Source organism: Drosophila albomicans, unplaced genomic scaffold, assembly GCF_009650485.2.
Source record: "Drosophila albomicans strain 15112-1751.03 unplaced genomic scaffold, ASM965048v2 utg000076l_pilon, whole genome shotgun sequence".
NCBI lineage: Eukaryota > Metazoa > Arthropoda > Insecta > Diptera > Drosophilidae > Drosophila > Drosophila albomicans.
This window is the reverse complement of record NW_026263499.1, coordinates 1-18,542: the sequence shown is the minus strand read 5'-3', so window position 1 is coordinate 18,542 and position 18,542 is coordinate 1. Positions and strand designations below refer to the sequence as shown.

At 40.8% G+C, this 18,542-nt stretch overlaps 1 pseudogene; it reads right to left on the bottom strand.

Moving 5' to 3' along the window:
- Window positions 1–1,730: 1,730 nt before the first annotated feature.
- On the bottom strand, window positions 1,731–9,147 carry LOC117577156 (large subunit ribosomal RNA; annotated as a pseudogene).
- Window positions 9,148–18,542: the final 9,395 nt, after the last annotated feature.

Below are 18,542 nucleotides of genomic sequence, written 5' to 3'. Positions count from 1 at the left end.
CTCAAGTTAAATTCAAAATCTGTATCTCATTATATTAATAAACTATATAAAATGATATTTAAAAAGTTTTTTCTTCAATTTTCATATGTTGAAATTTTTTGTCAAAGTTGAACTCATCTCTCGGTAGAACCTCATATCATATGGCTGCAGTTCAATAAAAAATTCACCAAGTCCAAAAAATCTTTTTCTCAAGTTAAATTCAAAATCTTATCTCATTATATTAATAAACAGTATAAAATGATATTTAAAAAAGTTTTTCTTCAATTTTCATATGTTGAAATTTTTTGTCAAAGTTGAACTCATCTCTCGGTACACAACCTCATATCATATGGCTAATGTTGCCAAAATATTCACCAAGGCGTCCTTTTGCTACCAAATTCAAAATATATCTCATATAAATAAATGCATGTATATTTTTATACGCACTAAAATCGGCAATCATATGTATATATATAATACACATAGTATATATAATGCTATTATAAACATATATATACTATAAATGCATATTTCTTAATTTACGCCACTAATATGCTATTGTAATGGCGTCCTTTTGCTACCAAACTAATATAATGGCGTTCCTTTGCTACGCATAATAAATGTGCATAATATAAAATATGCAAGTATTTTGTACACATAGAGATATACTATGCATATTCTTAATTTTCGCCACTAATATAATGGCGTTCCTTTTTGCTACCAAAATAATATATATACAACTAACGCATATAAATAAATGCTAAAACGCATATATTTTTGTACATATATATATGCATATTCTTAATTTTCGCCACTAATAAATGGCGTTCCTTTTGCTACCAAATTCATATATAACCAACGCATAATAAATAAATGTATATATATAAAATACGCAAGTATTTTGTACACATAGATATACTATGCATATTCTTAATTTTCGCCACTAATATAATGGCGTTCCTTTTGCTACCAAAAATAAATATATATATAACCAACGCATAATAAATAAATGCATATATAAAATATGCAAGTATTTTTTGTATACATAGATATACTACTATGCATATTCTTAATTTTCGCCACTAATATAATGGCGTTCCTTTTGCTACCAAATAAATATAAATAACTAACGCATACTAAATAAATGCATATATAAAATACGCAAGTATTTTGTACACATAGTTATACCTTTGCATATTCTTAATTTTCGCCACTAATATGATGACGTTCCTTTTGCTACCAAATAAATATATATAACCAACGCATTATAAATAAATGCATATATAAAATACGCAAGTATTTTGTACACATAGATATACTATGCATATTCTTAATTTTCGCCACTAATATAATGGCGTTCCTTTTGCTACCAAATAAATATATATAACCAACGCATAATAAATAAATGCATATATAAAATATGCAAGTATTTTGTATACATAGATATACTTACTATGCATATTATTAATTTTCGCCACTAATATAATGGCGTTCCTTTTGCTACCAAATAAATATATATAACTAACGCATACTAAATAAATGCATATTTAAAATACACAAGTATATTTTGTACACATAGATATATTATTTATTTATATATATATAATATATTTATATATTATATAAATTTTCTTCTTATATGCGTAATTGTATAACACATAATTAATAATTATGCATACAATTTTGCATATTTATATATATAATATATATATATATATTTTTTTATATATGCCTTAAACATATATATTTTATCGAATCGTCAAGCAAAGGATAAGCTTCAGTGGATCGCAGTATGGCAGCTGCTCAACCACTTACAACACCTTGCCTGTTATAAAAGTCGTTTACAATTGATTCAAGGCTTTGTCATTGTATTAAATAATGTTTTAATATATAACTAGCGCGGCACCAGGTGATCGAAGATCCTCCCAATTTACTATGTTATATGTAACATTGGCATCACATCCATCGTCGTCTATTAAATGAATAATAAACTTTTAATGGTTTAGAAGCCATACAATGCAAATTGCCCCTTATTTATCATTGCAGTCCAGCACGGGGATACGACCTTAGAGGCGTTCAGGCATAATCCAACGGACGTAGCGTCATACCACTGTTCGCTCGAACAAGTATTGTGCCATTGGTCCGTACCTGCGGTTCCTCTCGTACTACGCAGGAATGCTGTCGCAACAACGTTTTGTCATTAGTAGGGTAAAACTAACCTGTCTCACGACGGTCTAAACCCAGCTCACGTTCCCTTGCATGGGTGAACAATCCAACGCTTGGTGAATTTTGCTTCACAATGATAGGAAGAGCCGACATCGAAGGATCAAAAAGCGACGTCGCTATGAACGCTTGGCCGCCACAAGCCAGTTATCCCTATGGTAACTTTTCTGACACCTCTTGTTAAAAACTCTTTAAACCAAAAGGATCGATAGGCCGAGCTTTTGCTGTCCCTGTGTGTACTGAACACCGAGATCAAGTCAGCATTTGCCCTTTTGCTCTATGTGTGGTTTCTGTCCGCACTGAGCTGGCCTTGGGACACCTCCGTTATTATTTGAGAGAATGTACCGCCCCAGTCAAACTCCCTACCTGGCAATGTCCTTGAATTGGATCATACCTGAGTAATTGGAGTTATACCAAATTTTTAATTTAAGAACACATAAATGCACTCTCTCATTAATGAATTTGTTTGCGATTATATAACAAACTCGTGATACTTTGATCAAGAAGCTTGCATCAAAACCCAATACCATAAGATATAATAAATATATCCGTATAATGGCTAGGAAATGATACACGTTCCATTTAATCAAGTAAGTAAGGAAACAATAAGAGTAGTGGTATTTCATTGTCGATACTAAACCGAAATTTAATATCTCCCACTTATTCTACACCTCTTATGTCTCCTTACACTGCCAGATTAGAGTCAAGCTCAAAAGGGTCTTCTTTCCCCGCTAATTATTCCAAGCCCGTTCCCTTGGCTGTGGTTTCGCTAGATAGTAGATAGGGACAGTAGGAATCTCGTTAATCCATTCATGCGCGTCACTAATTAGATGACGAGGCATTTGGCTATTTTTTTTTTTTTTTTGTAGGAAATGAATTTGCCCACACAACAATGCCATATATGAATGGCACGTCATATGACTGTTTTCCCTTTACTTTGTACACAATAGATGTTGGCCAGTGTAGTTGACTTTCAATGAGGAAAGTAAACCTCGGTGCTAACCCACTCCTTGGCGATATCCAGTATGGAACATGAACGTCTTAAAGCCGCAGACTCCGCCATCTACCACCCTGGTACTGATAATATTGCTATCACCAGCGTTAAGGACTCCCAGTGCTCTCAGTCGTTTTACCGACCGATAGCTCCAGATGCCCCTCCAGTTTAGCGTAGCAGAAACGATTTTAATGTCCTCATGTGCCCGATAATCCCGAACCAGAGCCGTTCGTACGTCCTGTCTGTCGTAGATCTCAACCTTACTCTGATGAGCTTGGTCAAGATCAAGTCCGTCAGTCACAACCTGAGCGTCGATCACTATAGTGTGATCTGGTCGAAAACCACCAGGTCCGGCTTATATATCCTGTTCTCTCCCTGCAGACTTGGTTCAGCAATGACAGTAGCCTCTCGTCTCAAGTCCCCGCTTGAGATAATTAGCTACACTGTTGTGTCTAGCCACCCGCCTCCCATGCGTACGATGACACTTCTGCAGAATGTGGTTTAGTGATTCGGGGGAGCATCACATCCTGCACGACACTGCCTCTCCAATTCGTGCTTCCCCTCGTGGTACGAGACCGCGTGGGTAGGGCATTTATCCGCAGTTTGATCCCATTCAAATAAGCTTTTCCAGTTAACAAACGCGTGGGTGCGACAACCCACCCGTGTTGCGGAGCATAACGCCCTGCTTCACGGAGACCGCTACCATCAACAGAGGAGTGCAACCTATCCGCCCAGTACGAATCGATCAAAAGGCGTGTATCCAGAGCCGCGTCTCCCGATGCCTTGCACCTATCTCGGGCCCTCCGAATTTCCGCACTAAGGAACGAACTGGCCGTCTCGGATTGCTCGAGGTGGGGCCATTTTATGTTCGTTAGCCTCTGTATGCGCAGCATTGGAGCTGTCCTTCGAACTGAGGGAACACCGAGACCCCCACTTGTGTGGGGGGGCATGGAAGAATGCTACTGACACATCCATAGGAAGATCTAACCATTTCCTTACGACCGACCGTACCAGTCTGTCACACTTTCTCAAAACGCCTATTGCCACACTACCAAGGGTTAGCTTGTGATATAGCTGTGGAATGAGGACAGTTCTGAGGGCGAATAACTTCTGCTGTGGCTTCAGGGGGGACCGCGATATGATATCCAATCTGGGACCAATGTCCTCAGTCGGATTGTAGCGGTGAACTGAATGCCGAGATACCTCCACTCCTCCGAACGCTTCAAGCTTGGACACGTGCGCGAACCTACACAGAAGCTCCGTGATTCGATCACAGTACACTTCTGCTTCGGTTGCCCCTTGACACTAACAGTAAAACACTTATTAGCGTTTAGGGTCAGCCCAACGGACGCCAAAAGGAGACCGTGGTATCCAATAATGCCTGAAGGCCTTCGGTGTAGAAGCAAACAACACCAGATCGTCTGCGAACGCTGCAGCGTTTGTTTTGGCATTTCCGACACTGACACAATCTCGTCCGGTAGAGACCTGAGCAACCGGTCGATGACCAAGTTGAAACATATGTGGAGACAAAGGGTCACCCTGCTTCACACCTCTAGCAGGGACGAATTCCTCTGATCTCCAGCCTTTACCATTGAGACTAGTGCCACCTCCCAAGTACAAGCTACGTACGTAGTCAACAAAACCCGTTGGTGCACCATACGCGGATAGGGTGTCAATTACCGCTGCGTGAGACACAGAGTCAAACGCTTTGCTGACATCAAGTGTCGCGATATAACACGACGCATGACGTCTATGGTGTCCCTCAGGATTAAGTCAACTATTTGTCGCGTTATCGGCGCAACCGTCAGTAGGAAGAAACCCCGCTGACGCGGATCCCAATCGACTGATGAGGCCAATCGAGATGCCAAGATGGCATTGAGTTGTCTAACTATGACAGAAGGCACCGATATCGGACGGAAGTCTTCTGGTCGGGATGCTCTTACCGTCTTCGGGATGAAAACGGTTCGAGCCATTCGGAAGAGTGTGGGTAGTTTGCCGCACCAGAGAATAAGGTTCATTATGCGAAGCATAACACCACTGGGAATACTCCTGCAGTTCTTGAGATATTCCGTCCGGTCCGGGAGAAGAAGTCAATGGCACTTGATGCAATTGCAGGTCCCTAGACGTAATAGGTGACCATACCCCCTCAAGCAAGTGTCCATATGGGGCACGGTGCTATTGCAAGAGGAAAGGCTCTGCTGTGTCATGACTTCTCTCCAGTATGGTTCCATAATCTCTTGGTTTGGCATTACCGACTCGTCGGGTCCTGCAAGCAAGGATCCAATGCATCGACCTTTATGTTTTGTCCAGTTACGCTGAACCCTAGCGAACTGCTGCCTTCTATTTTGTCTCCTATTGCGAGGCTCAGGAAAGACTCTCGCCGAAACCGACCTTCGTTTCGATTCGGAAAAATTTCCAGGAGATAGTTAGACAAACACTGGAGAGTTGCTTCTTTGCCCGAAGTCTGCGCTCCATCAATGATAGATTGCAGAACCTCGACTCTCCACGATCGATTACATCCACAGGGCCGAAGCCCCGCAGTATCCGCATGAGGACGTCGTCCGAATGTATCGATGGTGTGATTGAACCGACTCTGACATTGAAGAAGAAGACTCAAGCCCACTTATACTAGGCGGCGCGTAATGTTTGTGGTTCACTAATTTCGGGGATAAGAGCCGCTTGCCTCTTAGCTGCTCGATTTTTGCCTTATAATTATCCCTCTGTCGACACTTTTTAATAGCATCGACGCTGCGTTCTGGAAAATGCAACGCCAGCTTTTTATTAATGAACCTCTCGCCATTTGCTATGAGCTCAAAGTTCCTTCCTCGCCATCATGGCCAATTCTTCCTCACACCACCTGGTTTTCACGTCAACACGCGTACGAAGCTCATCAAGCCTGTCTTTGTGCTGACGCGACATGTGGACGCCTAAACCGTCTTTGTTCCAAAAGATCGGCCGCATTCCACACATAGATGTCCAACAACTGGATTAGCATCTACGTTCCTTCCCTGATGGGCTCCTACGGATGCCGTAGGAGAATTCACTGAATAACTTTCAGCTATCCGAGGCATGTTATTAAGTTTGCACCATCAGTTTTCAGGACCATCGGGGTGGTAAACCAATGGCCCTTTCGCCGCTCATATTCGCTGCTGCCGAAACTAATCGGTCCAGCACCCGGAGGACACCACGAGGAGGCACAAGTTAAGTGGGGCACATGTTGCCTATGAGTCGACTTGATCTGACTAACGAAGGACGGTAGTCCACTTGCCATTGCTGATAAATGAACCATTATTCCCTTCTGCAGACCCATTGATCCCTCCTTAAGAGAGTCATAGTTACTCCCCGCCGTTGACCGCGCTTACTTGAATTTCTTCACTTTGACATTCAGAGCACTGGGCAGAAATCACATTGTGTCAACACCCGCTAGGGCCATCACAATGCTTTGTTTTAATTAGACAGTCGGATTCCCCAAGTCCGTGCCAGTTCTGAATTGATTGTTAATTGATAATCGTTATAATTTAAAAGAACTAGCTGTTGCCCAACTAGTATTCTTAAAAATTTTAGCAAGAAGTTCCACAATTGGCTACGTAACTAAACTATCCGGGGAACAAGAAACTACCATAAATGATAGAAACTCTATTTACCCAGAACGAGCACATAAACCATGTTATTGTTTCCCAATCAAGCCCGACTATCTCAATCTTCAGAGCCAATCTTATCCCGAAGTTACGGATCTAATTTGCCGACTTCCCTTACCTACATTATTCTATCGACTAGAGACTCTTCACTTGGAGACCAGCTGCGGATATTGGTACGGCCTGTTGAGAAGTTTGCGTGTCCCCACCATAAATTTTTCAAGGTCCGAGGAGAAAATATCGACACAACAGTATATGTCATGCTCTTCTAGCCCATCTACCATATCTCTCTGCGAAAGACTTCCATGGTAGTACGGCTATAAAACAGAAAAGAAAACTCTTCCGATATCTCTCGACGGCTTCTTTATGGTCGTTCCTGTTGCCAGGATGAGCACGAGGCCCATATTTAATAACAAACGATACTCAACAGGTTACGGAATTGGAACCGTATTCCTTTCGTTCAAAATTATTCAAGTTTTTTAATTATGACAAATATAAATTTTAGTTACTTTTTTTTACTTGAAAATTTTCGGCTTTCGCCTTGAACTTAGGACCGACTAACTCGTGATCAACACTGTTCACACGAAACCCTTCTCCACTTCAGTCCTCCAAGGTCTCATTCGATTATTTGCTACTACCACCAAGATCTGTACCAATGACGGCTCCATGCAGGCTTACGCCAAACACTTCTAAGCACACCATTGTACCTTCCTACTCACTAAAGTTTCAAAAATTTATATTACAAGTAATATAAATCATCTACTTTAGCGGTAATGTATAGGTATAACAACTTAAGCGCCATCCATTTTAAGGGCTAGTTGCTTCGGCAGGTGAGTTGTTACACACTCCTTAGCGGATTTCGACTTCCATGATCACCGTCCTGCTGTTTTAAGCAACCAACGCCTTTCATGGTTTCTGAATGAGTTGTTAATTTGGCACCGTAACATTACGTTTGGTTCATCCCACAGCGCCAGTTCTGCTTACCAAAAGTGGCCCACTGGGCACATTATATCATAACCTTAAACTTCATATCAAGAAAGTTAAGGTTCTTACCCATTTTAAAGTTGAGAATAGGTTAAGATCGTTTCGACCCTAAGGCCTCTAATCATTCGCTTACCAGATAAGATTATTTTATACAACAGTTAAATGCACCAGCTATCCTGAGGGAAACTTCGAAGGAACCAGCTACTAGATGGTTCGATTGGTCTTTCGCCCCTATATCTCAAATTCTGACAATCGATTTGCACGTCAGAACTGTTTCGGTCTTCCATCAGGGTTTCCCCTGACTTCAACCTGATCAAGTATAGTTCACCATCTTTCGGGTCACAGCATATATGCTCAAGGTACGTTCCAGTTAGAGGCATAAATAATATAAATATTATTATATACATAACTATATAGAACGCCCCGGGATTGCGTTAATCAACTATAAATAGTTAAAAAACTAATCCCAATAATAGTCAAGTTAATTACGCTATTAGGTTTATATCCCAATAACTTGCACATATGTTAGACTCCTTGGTCCGTGTTTCAAGACGGGTCCCGAAGGTATCCTGAATCTTTCGCATTGTTAATCATACAAGTGCTTATAATAAACATAAAAATCAATGATAATCATGCCATTATATAATTCCGAAAAATTAACGCACTGGTCTCATATAATCTATCAGCACTTTATCAAATTTTTGAAATTATATTTATGTTAAAATGCAAGCACTCTAATTTAAATAAACTCTTATCAAAATTGTTTGATAAATTCCATACATGCTAATAGATTACAATGTCCTTATATGGAATGAAATGCACACTATCGTTATAATATTGATTAAATATTACAATTCTAATGATGAATTTTCCATAACGGATATTCAGGTTCATCGGGCTTAACCTCTAAGCAGTTTCACGTACTATTTAACTCTCTATTCAGAGTTCTTTTCAACTTTCCCTCACGGTACTTGTTTACTATCGGTCTCATGGTTATATTTAGTTTTAGATGGAGTTTACCACCCACTTAGTGCTGCACTATCAAGCAACACGACTCTTTGGAAACATCATCTAATAATCATTAACGTTATACGGGCCTGGCACCTCTATGGGTAAATGGCCTCATTTAAGAAGGACTTAAATCGTTAATTTCTCATACTAGAATATTGACGTTCCATACACTGCATCTCACATTTGCCATATAGACAAAGTGACTTAGTGCTGAACTGATTTCTTTTCGCTCGCCGCTACTAAGAAAATCCTTGTTAGTTTCTTTTCCTCCCCTAATTAATATGCTTAAATTCAGGGGGTAGTCCATATGAGTTGAGTTGTTTAATTACACTTATAGACAATTCTCTGCCTATTTTGAAATATATACTATTTTTTTCTTGAAGGTCCATAATATATTCACAAATTATTCTTTATACCATATTCGTTATAAGAGCAATTCTAGTTTATAAAATAATATATTTTATGCTAGACATTCCTCAATATTATTTGAAATGAATAAAGAACATATTAATTCTTCAAATTTCTCATGCAACAGAGTTAGTATTTTCAATTTATTATTCATATTATGAATATCTTAAGCGAGAACTTTTAGATTCACACTTATATATCAATAATATACAATGTGCTTAAAATTCCGAAAAATTTTAAACAACTTATTTAGCATAGTCTACAACCCTCAACCATATGTAGTCCAAGCAGCACTAAAAAATTAATTAAATAACATAAAGCATGACTGCGATATGCGTTCAAAATGTCGATGTTCATGTGTCCGCAGTTCACATTCGTATGACGCACAGTTTGCTGCGTTATTTCATCGACCCAGAGCCGAGTGATCCACCGCTTAGAGTGATACAATTTTTTTTTTATTTCATTACGTCAAGAATATTTTTATTGAAAGAATAAAAATACACCATTTTTACTGGCATATATCAATTCCTTCAATAAAATTTTTTTTTTATACCTAAATAAATGTTGCGGAAATGTCTTAGTTTTACATAATCGATAATAATAAGATATATGACAAGTATATTTAGCTAATTTATTTATTATGATCAACATATGTAAAGCGTTAACCTGCAAACAGGTACAACATTGTTTTTTCTTTGGTGTTGCGAACCAATGTATGCGCACTGGAATATGCACAATACATTTTGCAAACGCATGTATATTATGGTACATATGACACCAGTTTTTTATTTTATCCAAAACACATAAACACTCTTAATACAGTATATAATAATAATAATACATGACAAACGGTTTTTAGCTAATTTAAATTATTATATGTTGCATAATTGTATTCATATGATTGAATAAAATATTATATTTATTAGTTACATAATTTATTAAATATGCAATTCCCTAAAAGAGAAAAACAAATTTAATTTATTAACGGTTAGATGCATTAAAACAATAATGATCCTTCCGCAGGTTTCACCTACGGAAAACCTTGTTACGACTTTTACTTCCTCTAAATAATCAAGTCGGTCAACTTTTGCGAACAACCGCAACACACACAAGGCGTCACAGTGATCACGTCCGGAGACCTCACAAATAATTCAATCGGTAGTAGCGAGGGGCGGTGTGCACAAGGGCAGGGACGTAATCAATGCAGTTTAATGACTCACACTTACTTGAGTCCAAGTTCATGTGAACAGTTTCAGTTCACAATCCAAGCATGAAAGTGGTTCAGCGGTTACCCGGACCTCTCGTCTAGGAGAATACACGTTGATACTTTCATGTAGCGCGCGTGCAGCCCAGGACATCTAAGGCATCACAGACCTGTTATTGCTCAATCTCATTATTGCTAGACGCAATTTGTCCATTTAAGAAGCTAGTGTCCTTAAAATGGACAAAACCAACAGGTACGGCTCCACTTATATAAACACATCAAACACAATAAACATCTTTACTGCACCATGATGAAGCTATATAACTTCAACACCATAATCCTGAAGATATCTATTTAATATATTTGAGCTCGTTCGTTATCGAATTAACCAGACAATCACTCCACGAACTAAGAACGGCCATGCACCACCACCCATAGATTCGAGAAAGAGCTATCAATCTGTCTTACCACTTATGTTCGGACCTGGTAAGTTTTCCCGTGTTGAGTCAAATTAAGCCGCAGGCTCCATCCTGGTGGCCTTCCGTCAATTCCTTTAAGTTTCAGCTTTGCAACCATACTTCCCCCCGAGCCCAAAAGCTTTGGTCCCGGGAAGCGACTGAGAGAGCCATAAAAGTAGCTACACCCAATGCTAGCGCTCGTTTATGGTTAGAAACTAGGGCGGTATCTGATCGCCTTCGAACCTCTAACTTCGTTCTTGATTAATGAAAACATTTTGGCAAATGCTTTCGCTTAAGTTAGTCTTACGACGTCCAAGAATTCACCTCTCGCGTCGTAATACTAATGCCCCAAAACTGCTTCTATTAATCATTACCTCTTGATCTGAAAACCAATGAAGCAGAACAGAGGTCTTATTTCATTATCCCATGCACAGAATATCATGCATTGAAGCCTGCTTTAGAGCACTCTACATTTGTTCAAAGTAATTGTAGCCCGCCCACAAAACACTCGATGAAGAGCACTAATGCAGGTTTTAAATAGGAGGAACATAAAAAAAGCACAAGTACCTAATTATATATAAGAACTCACCGGCTAATACGTCTTACATACAAAAAGGTATAGTACACTACACAATTGTAAGTTGCACACCGTATGAAGCACAAGTTCAACTACGAACGTTTTAACCGCAACACTTAATATACGCTAATTGGAGCTGGAATTACCGCGGCTGAATGGCACCAGACTTCCCTTCCAATAGGTCCTTCGTTAAAAGGATTTAAAGTGTACTCATTCCAATTACAGGGCTCACGATATGACGTCCTCCACGAGCGGGAGGGAGAGTGGGAAAATTGTTACGCGCTCTGCTGCCTCCTTAGACTGTGGTAGCCGTTTCTCAGGCTCCCTCTCCGGAATCGAAACCCTGACTTCCCGTTACCCGTTGCAACCATGGTAGTCCTAGATATACTACCATCAAAAAGTTGATAGGGCAGACATTTGAAAGATCTGTCGTCGTACGAGACATACGATCTGATGTTATCTAAGTTCAAACCAGTGTAACGATCTTGCGATCGCTTGGTTTTAGCCTAATAAAAGCACACGTTCCAGAAGGTCCGTGTTTTAATTGCATGTATTAGCTCTAGAATTACCACAGTTATCCAAGTAAACTGTTAACGATCTAAGGAACCATAACTGATATAATGAGCCATTTTGCGTTTCACTATTAATTCGTGTGTACTTAGACATGCATGGCTTAATCTTGAGACAGCATATAACTACTGGCAGGATCAACAGAATATATGTTCATTTCATTATGTAAATATATTTAAAATATAATTACATAAATCTTCAAATATGTAAAATACATGACAACTCACAAATATTTTTGAATAACAAACGATAATATTCAATAATTGTATATATAGTATATGTTATACTTGACATGTACTATACGCGATGTGGCCATAATTAGATAGCATTCACGTTCGCTAGTTATAATTCACAATTGTTATATAAATATATATACTTATATATATAATATATATGCATATAATCGTTCAAAAACTATCATTTTATTTCAACTTACTAATATATTGGCTCACATCATGCATATTTATATTGAAACTCAATTAATTGGATAAGCAAATTATTTTATTTGATGACAAATTGATAATTTTATCTAATTCTGCATTCAACGTGTAGAAGAGTATTTATATGAGGTAAAAATGCTTGCCCACAATGGTGCCTAAGGATTTTTCAGATTATTCCAAATATTAGGGCTACTAGCTACGATACAAGTCTCTTTTGAAAAGCATTTAAATACATTATATGCTCTATAATAGCATATATAACGCATTTCTAATCAATCTTAGCGAGAGACTAATAATTAATTATAAGCTTATTAATTCATATGCAAACTGAAATATATGATCCATACAATATATACGTGATGACACACACTGCCACCATGTATAGGTTTTAGTCGCGACGAACTTTCGAAAGTGAACAGACGGTGCCTCCGGTGTGCTCCGTGGGAACCATAGAAACCTAAAAAACATTACCGACAGAACTGGAATTTAAGATTCCCTGTGTGATCATAAATGCAACAAAGTGCGATATTAAGTGACAGTGACACTCTTAATATGTGAAAATCGGAGTTTTCCAATGCAAAAATAACCATGTGCGTGGAAAATTCCAGCTTTGAAGCATCGGGCTTAAAGCTTGAATCACAGCTGTTTCGAACTTTGACCAAGTCGTGAGCCTGCTGCGTGAAAAAGTTCCAAGCTTATACAGACTCTGAAAGCTAAAGCTCGTATCACTTTTTAGCAGAGAGTCCGCGAACATCACTCAAACACGAAACCATCGAAAAGCAAAACACACGCTATCAAGTCACGATACCATGATAAGCAAGGACACAAAGCGCTGTGTCGTGCAGCTGTTTAGCAAAGTCGCAAACATCACCCAAGACAGAACCAGAAATAGCAAAACATCAACGCTTGGCGGCGAATTTCAACTCCTTCAAATTCGAATTCGCGTCAGTTTCTCACAGGCTGGCAGCCCAGCCGCCATGGAAAGTAAGGCAACATCAATATAAAAATAGTGATCCAGCGACTCGAGGCCGGGAAATAAAGCGCAAAGAATGCCAAAAAGCCGATAAGGAGGACAAAGGCCACACAGCGAGGCAGCCTGAGCTGCATTAATTAGCAGACTAAAAAAGACTCATGGAATCCCTATCTGAGGACGATGATGAAACAGATTCTATTGATTACGAAGAGACACAGCGCCTCCTAGACACAAAAAGCATGACCAAAGGAAAAAGCACCCAGGAGATCAGCCACCGCCAATCTTCATCCGATACTCAGCTCAAGGACCTATCAACCATCTCGCGCCTTAGGCCAAAGATGATAAGAGGTCACATACAAGCTAGCCAGATAACTTCTTCGAGTAATGACCCCAACAAGATCCTTACCAATACTAAAGACTTTCCTGAGCGATATAAAAATAGATTCCACACCTTTCAACCGACGAACGCGCCAAACCGGTGGTCAGCAGCCTCGACGACCACTCGACGATTTGAGACAATAATGAGCAGGAACTACGGCGCCACGGGCACAAGGTCGGGATTCACAATCCATAAAAGGGTCAAGAGAGCCTCTAAACCTTCTTGCTTCGTAAGTCCCTGGAGCCGGCAAAAAACATAAGGAGGTAGTACAAAGAACAAACACGGATATGCAGTCATCCATGGTAGTTCCACGGTTGAACGCCGATCAAATTCAACCACGATGCCCCGATCGCTGCGACCGGCTGCAAGGTTAGCTTCACGGCCAACACCAAAGAATACTCGCACCTCGAGACCACGTTGCGTCAATGCGAGACGAGCACTCACTGCTGAAATGCCAAAAGAGAACGCCAGTGAAGCCGCTTTCTGCCTTAACGCAGCCCACAGGCACGGCGCCGATACAAACAGGCTGTCCCTACAAGGAAGGAGAGACGCCGCCAGAGAGCAAGAAGACAGGGGCAAGAGTGATGTTCTTTGGACCTGCAGGCAGGCCCCTACAGTTACAACGCGTAACCCACTCAGCAGCAGGATTCGAGCCAACGCAAGCAACATCGAGCTCCCGAGAAATAGTTAGCTATGCCAAGGGCATCGCAGGAGAGAGGTGCCAGCAAGATAGTTCCCATGCCCCTAGCAGATCACAACGTGCAACTACTAAATCGTACATAAAGCTACTTCTTGCGCCGAGAATCTGCAGACCAGTAATGGGAGGCCATGTGAGCGCATATATGAATAGTGTAATGATCATAAATGAGGGCTAGAGAAATGCTCTACCGTATTCAAATCATAATGCAAACGCGGATTAAACATAACGATCTGAACCTACGCACTGATAGGCGGCGCAGGAAGATCTAGATAACCTTTACACACACACAACACAGACAACTCCATCCTGAACTCCTTCTCCAAATAGATTACACTCGACTTCAGCGATATGACATCGTCCACGCGACTAGCACCCTAGCGGCAGAGCTCATGGCGGAGCGGCAATATTGGAATGAAAGGCGGGCATAACAGTACAACGAGCATGAGTACCTAGAGAAGACTGTGGCGTACAATGTGCCAAGTCCATCTGCCCACCACCAGGGACCTTACAGTCGCCGCGGCTACCTCCCCCCAATGGACAGAGATCAGATATGCATTTTGATCTGCTGCGAGCAGTTGATAACGAGTTCTTATTGGCGGGCGATTTCAACGCAAAGCACTCGATGTGGGATGCCGAAGTCCAGCAACGCCTAAAGAAGCGCACTGACTTAGGCATCCAGCGCGAGCGAGCATCGTAGCCACACCAACAGGGAAGCCACCTACTGCAACGATACCGACCAAAATTCCCGACACCCCTGGACATGGAGCCTCTCCAAAGGATTTGATAGTGCCAAAGTCTCGTTGTCTTCTAAACGCGGTACCTTTCTCGACCACAGCGCAATGACTGCGGCGAAACGCACTGAGAAAAAGCCTGCACCATCCCAGAATATATAAGAAGGAGCACGAGACTGCAATCCTAACAAAGCTGAGCTAAAGGAAATGTCAACCCAGTGCAAGATCTACCAACGCACTGAGCAAGTGATCAGACGCCGATCGACAGCTCACGTCAAACACTTGCACAACGCAAGAAGCACATGCTCCCCCCAGAACCCCAATCTCTCCCAGACTACCCACGAGGGTCCTACACTTTGTCTTCAGCAGAATCGCCTGCGCTAGGTAGCTGAGAAGAGACGGTTGCGACGAGTATGTCCTATCCAGAAATCCTAGAGATAAAAAAGGGTATTTAACAGAGCCGCAAAGGCAGCCTTAGGATACCCTAAGCTCAGGCAGAGCCGTTTGAAGAGTTCCTGGACCATATGTTGTAGCCTGGACAGAACCACAGCCAACCTTTGGAGGTCACTCGTCAGTATAACGACCTACTAAGAGAGTTGCTCAGTCCAGCCGTGCAGTCGGCGCCTGGGTGGCCGCAAGCAAGAACGGCTGAGCTTTTGTGGGCCACCTCAGCGAACCTTCAAGCCGATAAAGATGCACCGACCTGAACTCAGCTACCAACGTGCCTACAACTATTAGATGAAAACACCACAACAACCAAGAAGAGCAGCTTAGGTCCGTGGATGAGTCAAACTTGTAGATCGGAGACTCCAAGACGAAATAAAAGTCGCCGGGCGCTGATGCATTGGAAGAGCACCTGGCTGTTAAGCTTCTTGCCCCTCCCTGCCTCAACTGCCTCGCCAACAAATACGATGCAGGTGCTTTAGCTAGGACATGTTGATCACATGTCTGGAAACGCTACAAGGTAACGCTCTTATACCAAACCGCTGGCAAAACTGAAGCCAATCTTGGCTCTTATCGTCCGATAAGTTGCTGTCGAACTCTCAAATACTCGAAAGGTATTTTGCGCAGAGTATTGCAGTGCTGGAAGAAGCTGGTGATTCCGGATCATTTGGCTTCAGGCGTTCCACTCCACCCGGAACAATGGCCACCGTGTTTAGAGTCAAGTGATACGTGACGAATTCGCGAGAGAAGAACTACTGCTGCGCCGTAATGCCAGGTGATAGTGAAGACAAGCTTGTCACAGAGTCTGGCACCCCAGGGCTACTAGCTTAAGCTAAGAGAAAACTGCTCAACCCATTACGCATTTCGATCTTACCTCGACAACGAAGCTGTTATGTCAGATGCGGATGATTTGCGCCGACTCTCTCCACATGAAAGATAGGGATATCGACCGTTGAATACGACAAGGAGCGTCTAGGCCCTCTATGTCACACGTGTACACAGTCGGACATGCACATTTTTCCACGAGAACCTATTGGTTGCCACATACGCCGGTTGGACACAGCCTTCCTTCCACAGCAGAACCCCAGTGAGGATGCGTCGGAAATATTCAAATCAGCTAAACACCCATCGAGCCTGGCTGCGAGGTGAACATTCTCGCGTAAATCCTGAGAAGTCCAAGCAAACACATCATTGCACTCTCGCAACGGCAATTGCCCGCCTGTCAGTTCAATGGGATATATTCCCGAAATCCACTCGCCAAATACCTGGCATGGACGCTGACAGGCGGTTACATGCGCACACACATCCTAAGAAGAGAAAAGCAGCTGAAGAGAGGCTGAAGCAATTCCAATGCTCTTGAAGACGCTCGCTAAAAGCTCACTTAACGCTGTCTACCAAAGACATGTAATTAACAATCGACCTTATGGCATCCACTCGGGGAACTGCCTGCAAATCAAACTGCAGGACAAACTCAAAGGCGCAGAGCAAGCTCGAGAAAGTCCTCGAACGCTCATCCACCATACACAGCACATCACGAGGTACTCAGGTCCCTGGTAGAAAGAGAAATTCGAAAGTGAGCACGAATTACATCAATAGCTCCATAACCACCAAACACATGCCATCACATCTGACAACAACAGCCAACCGTCAGAGACTAAAAGTAAAACACCGCCCTCGACCGCCCCAAGGAGATATGATTAGCCCTCCAGAACCCTACCAACACTCTTGTGAGAATTTAATCGACAGGCTGCTCAAAAATTTAATTATTTGCCGTACGACAGATTTTAAATAAATAATGTATGACGAAAAAAAAAAAAAAAAAAATAAGGTTTGTGACACGTTTCTACAATGTATTTAGTATACATCTAACGAACTTTGTTCTATCAGATGATCTTCTTAATCATATCTATATGATTATTTCATATATTATTATATATGACTTATGCCGGAGACTCACTCCATATACATATCATATATATTTCACTGTGAAATTTTTCTCATAGACATGGCCCTGCTCGACATCACCACCCCTATATAGGTTTTGTGACACGTTTCTACACACCAGCTCATTTTACTAAGGTATACCACCTAACTGTATCTTATGTTGCACTAATTTAATAATGCAACAGTAAAACTTCATTATTTAACTTTTTTAATCATATTGCCTTCTATATGATTTATTTCATTATATTATTTATATATGACTTATGCCGGCAAGACCACTCCATATACATAGTCATATATATTTTCACTTGTGAAATTTTTCTCATATGACATGCCTGCTCGACATCACCACCCCTATATAGGTTTTGTGACACGTTTTCTACAACAGCTCATTTTACTAAGGTATACCACCTAATGTATCTTTATGTTGCACTAATTTAATAATGCAACAGTAAAAACTTCATTATTTTTAACTTTTTTAATCATATTGCCATTCTATATGATTATTTTCATATATTATTTATATATGACTTATGCCGCATGACACTCCATATATAAATAGTCATATATATTTCACTTGTGAAATTTTCTCATATGACATGCCTGCCCGACCTCACCACCCCTATATAGGTTTGTGACACGTTTCTACAATGCTCTTATTTTATTAGTATTACCATCTAACGTATCTTTTGTTGCACAATTTAATAATACAACAGAACTCATTATTTTTAACTTTTTTAATCATATGCCTTCTATATATTATTTCATATATTATTTATATAGACTTATGCGCGCAGACTCACTCCATATACATAGTCATATATATATTCACTTGTGAAATTTTCTCATATGACATGCTGCTCGACATCACACCCCTATAATAGTTTT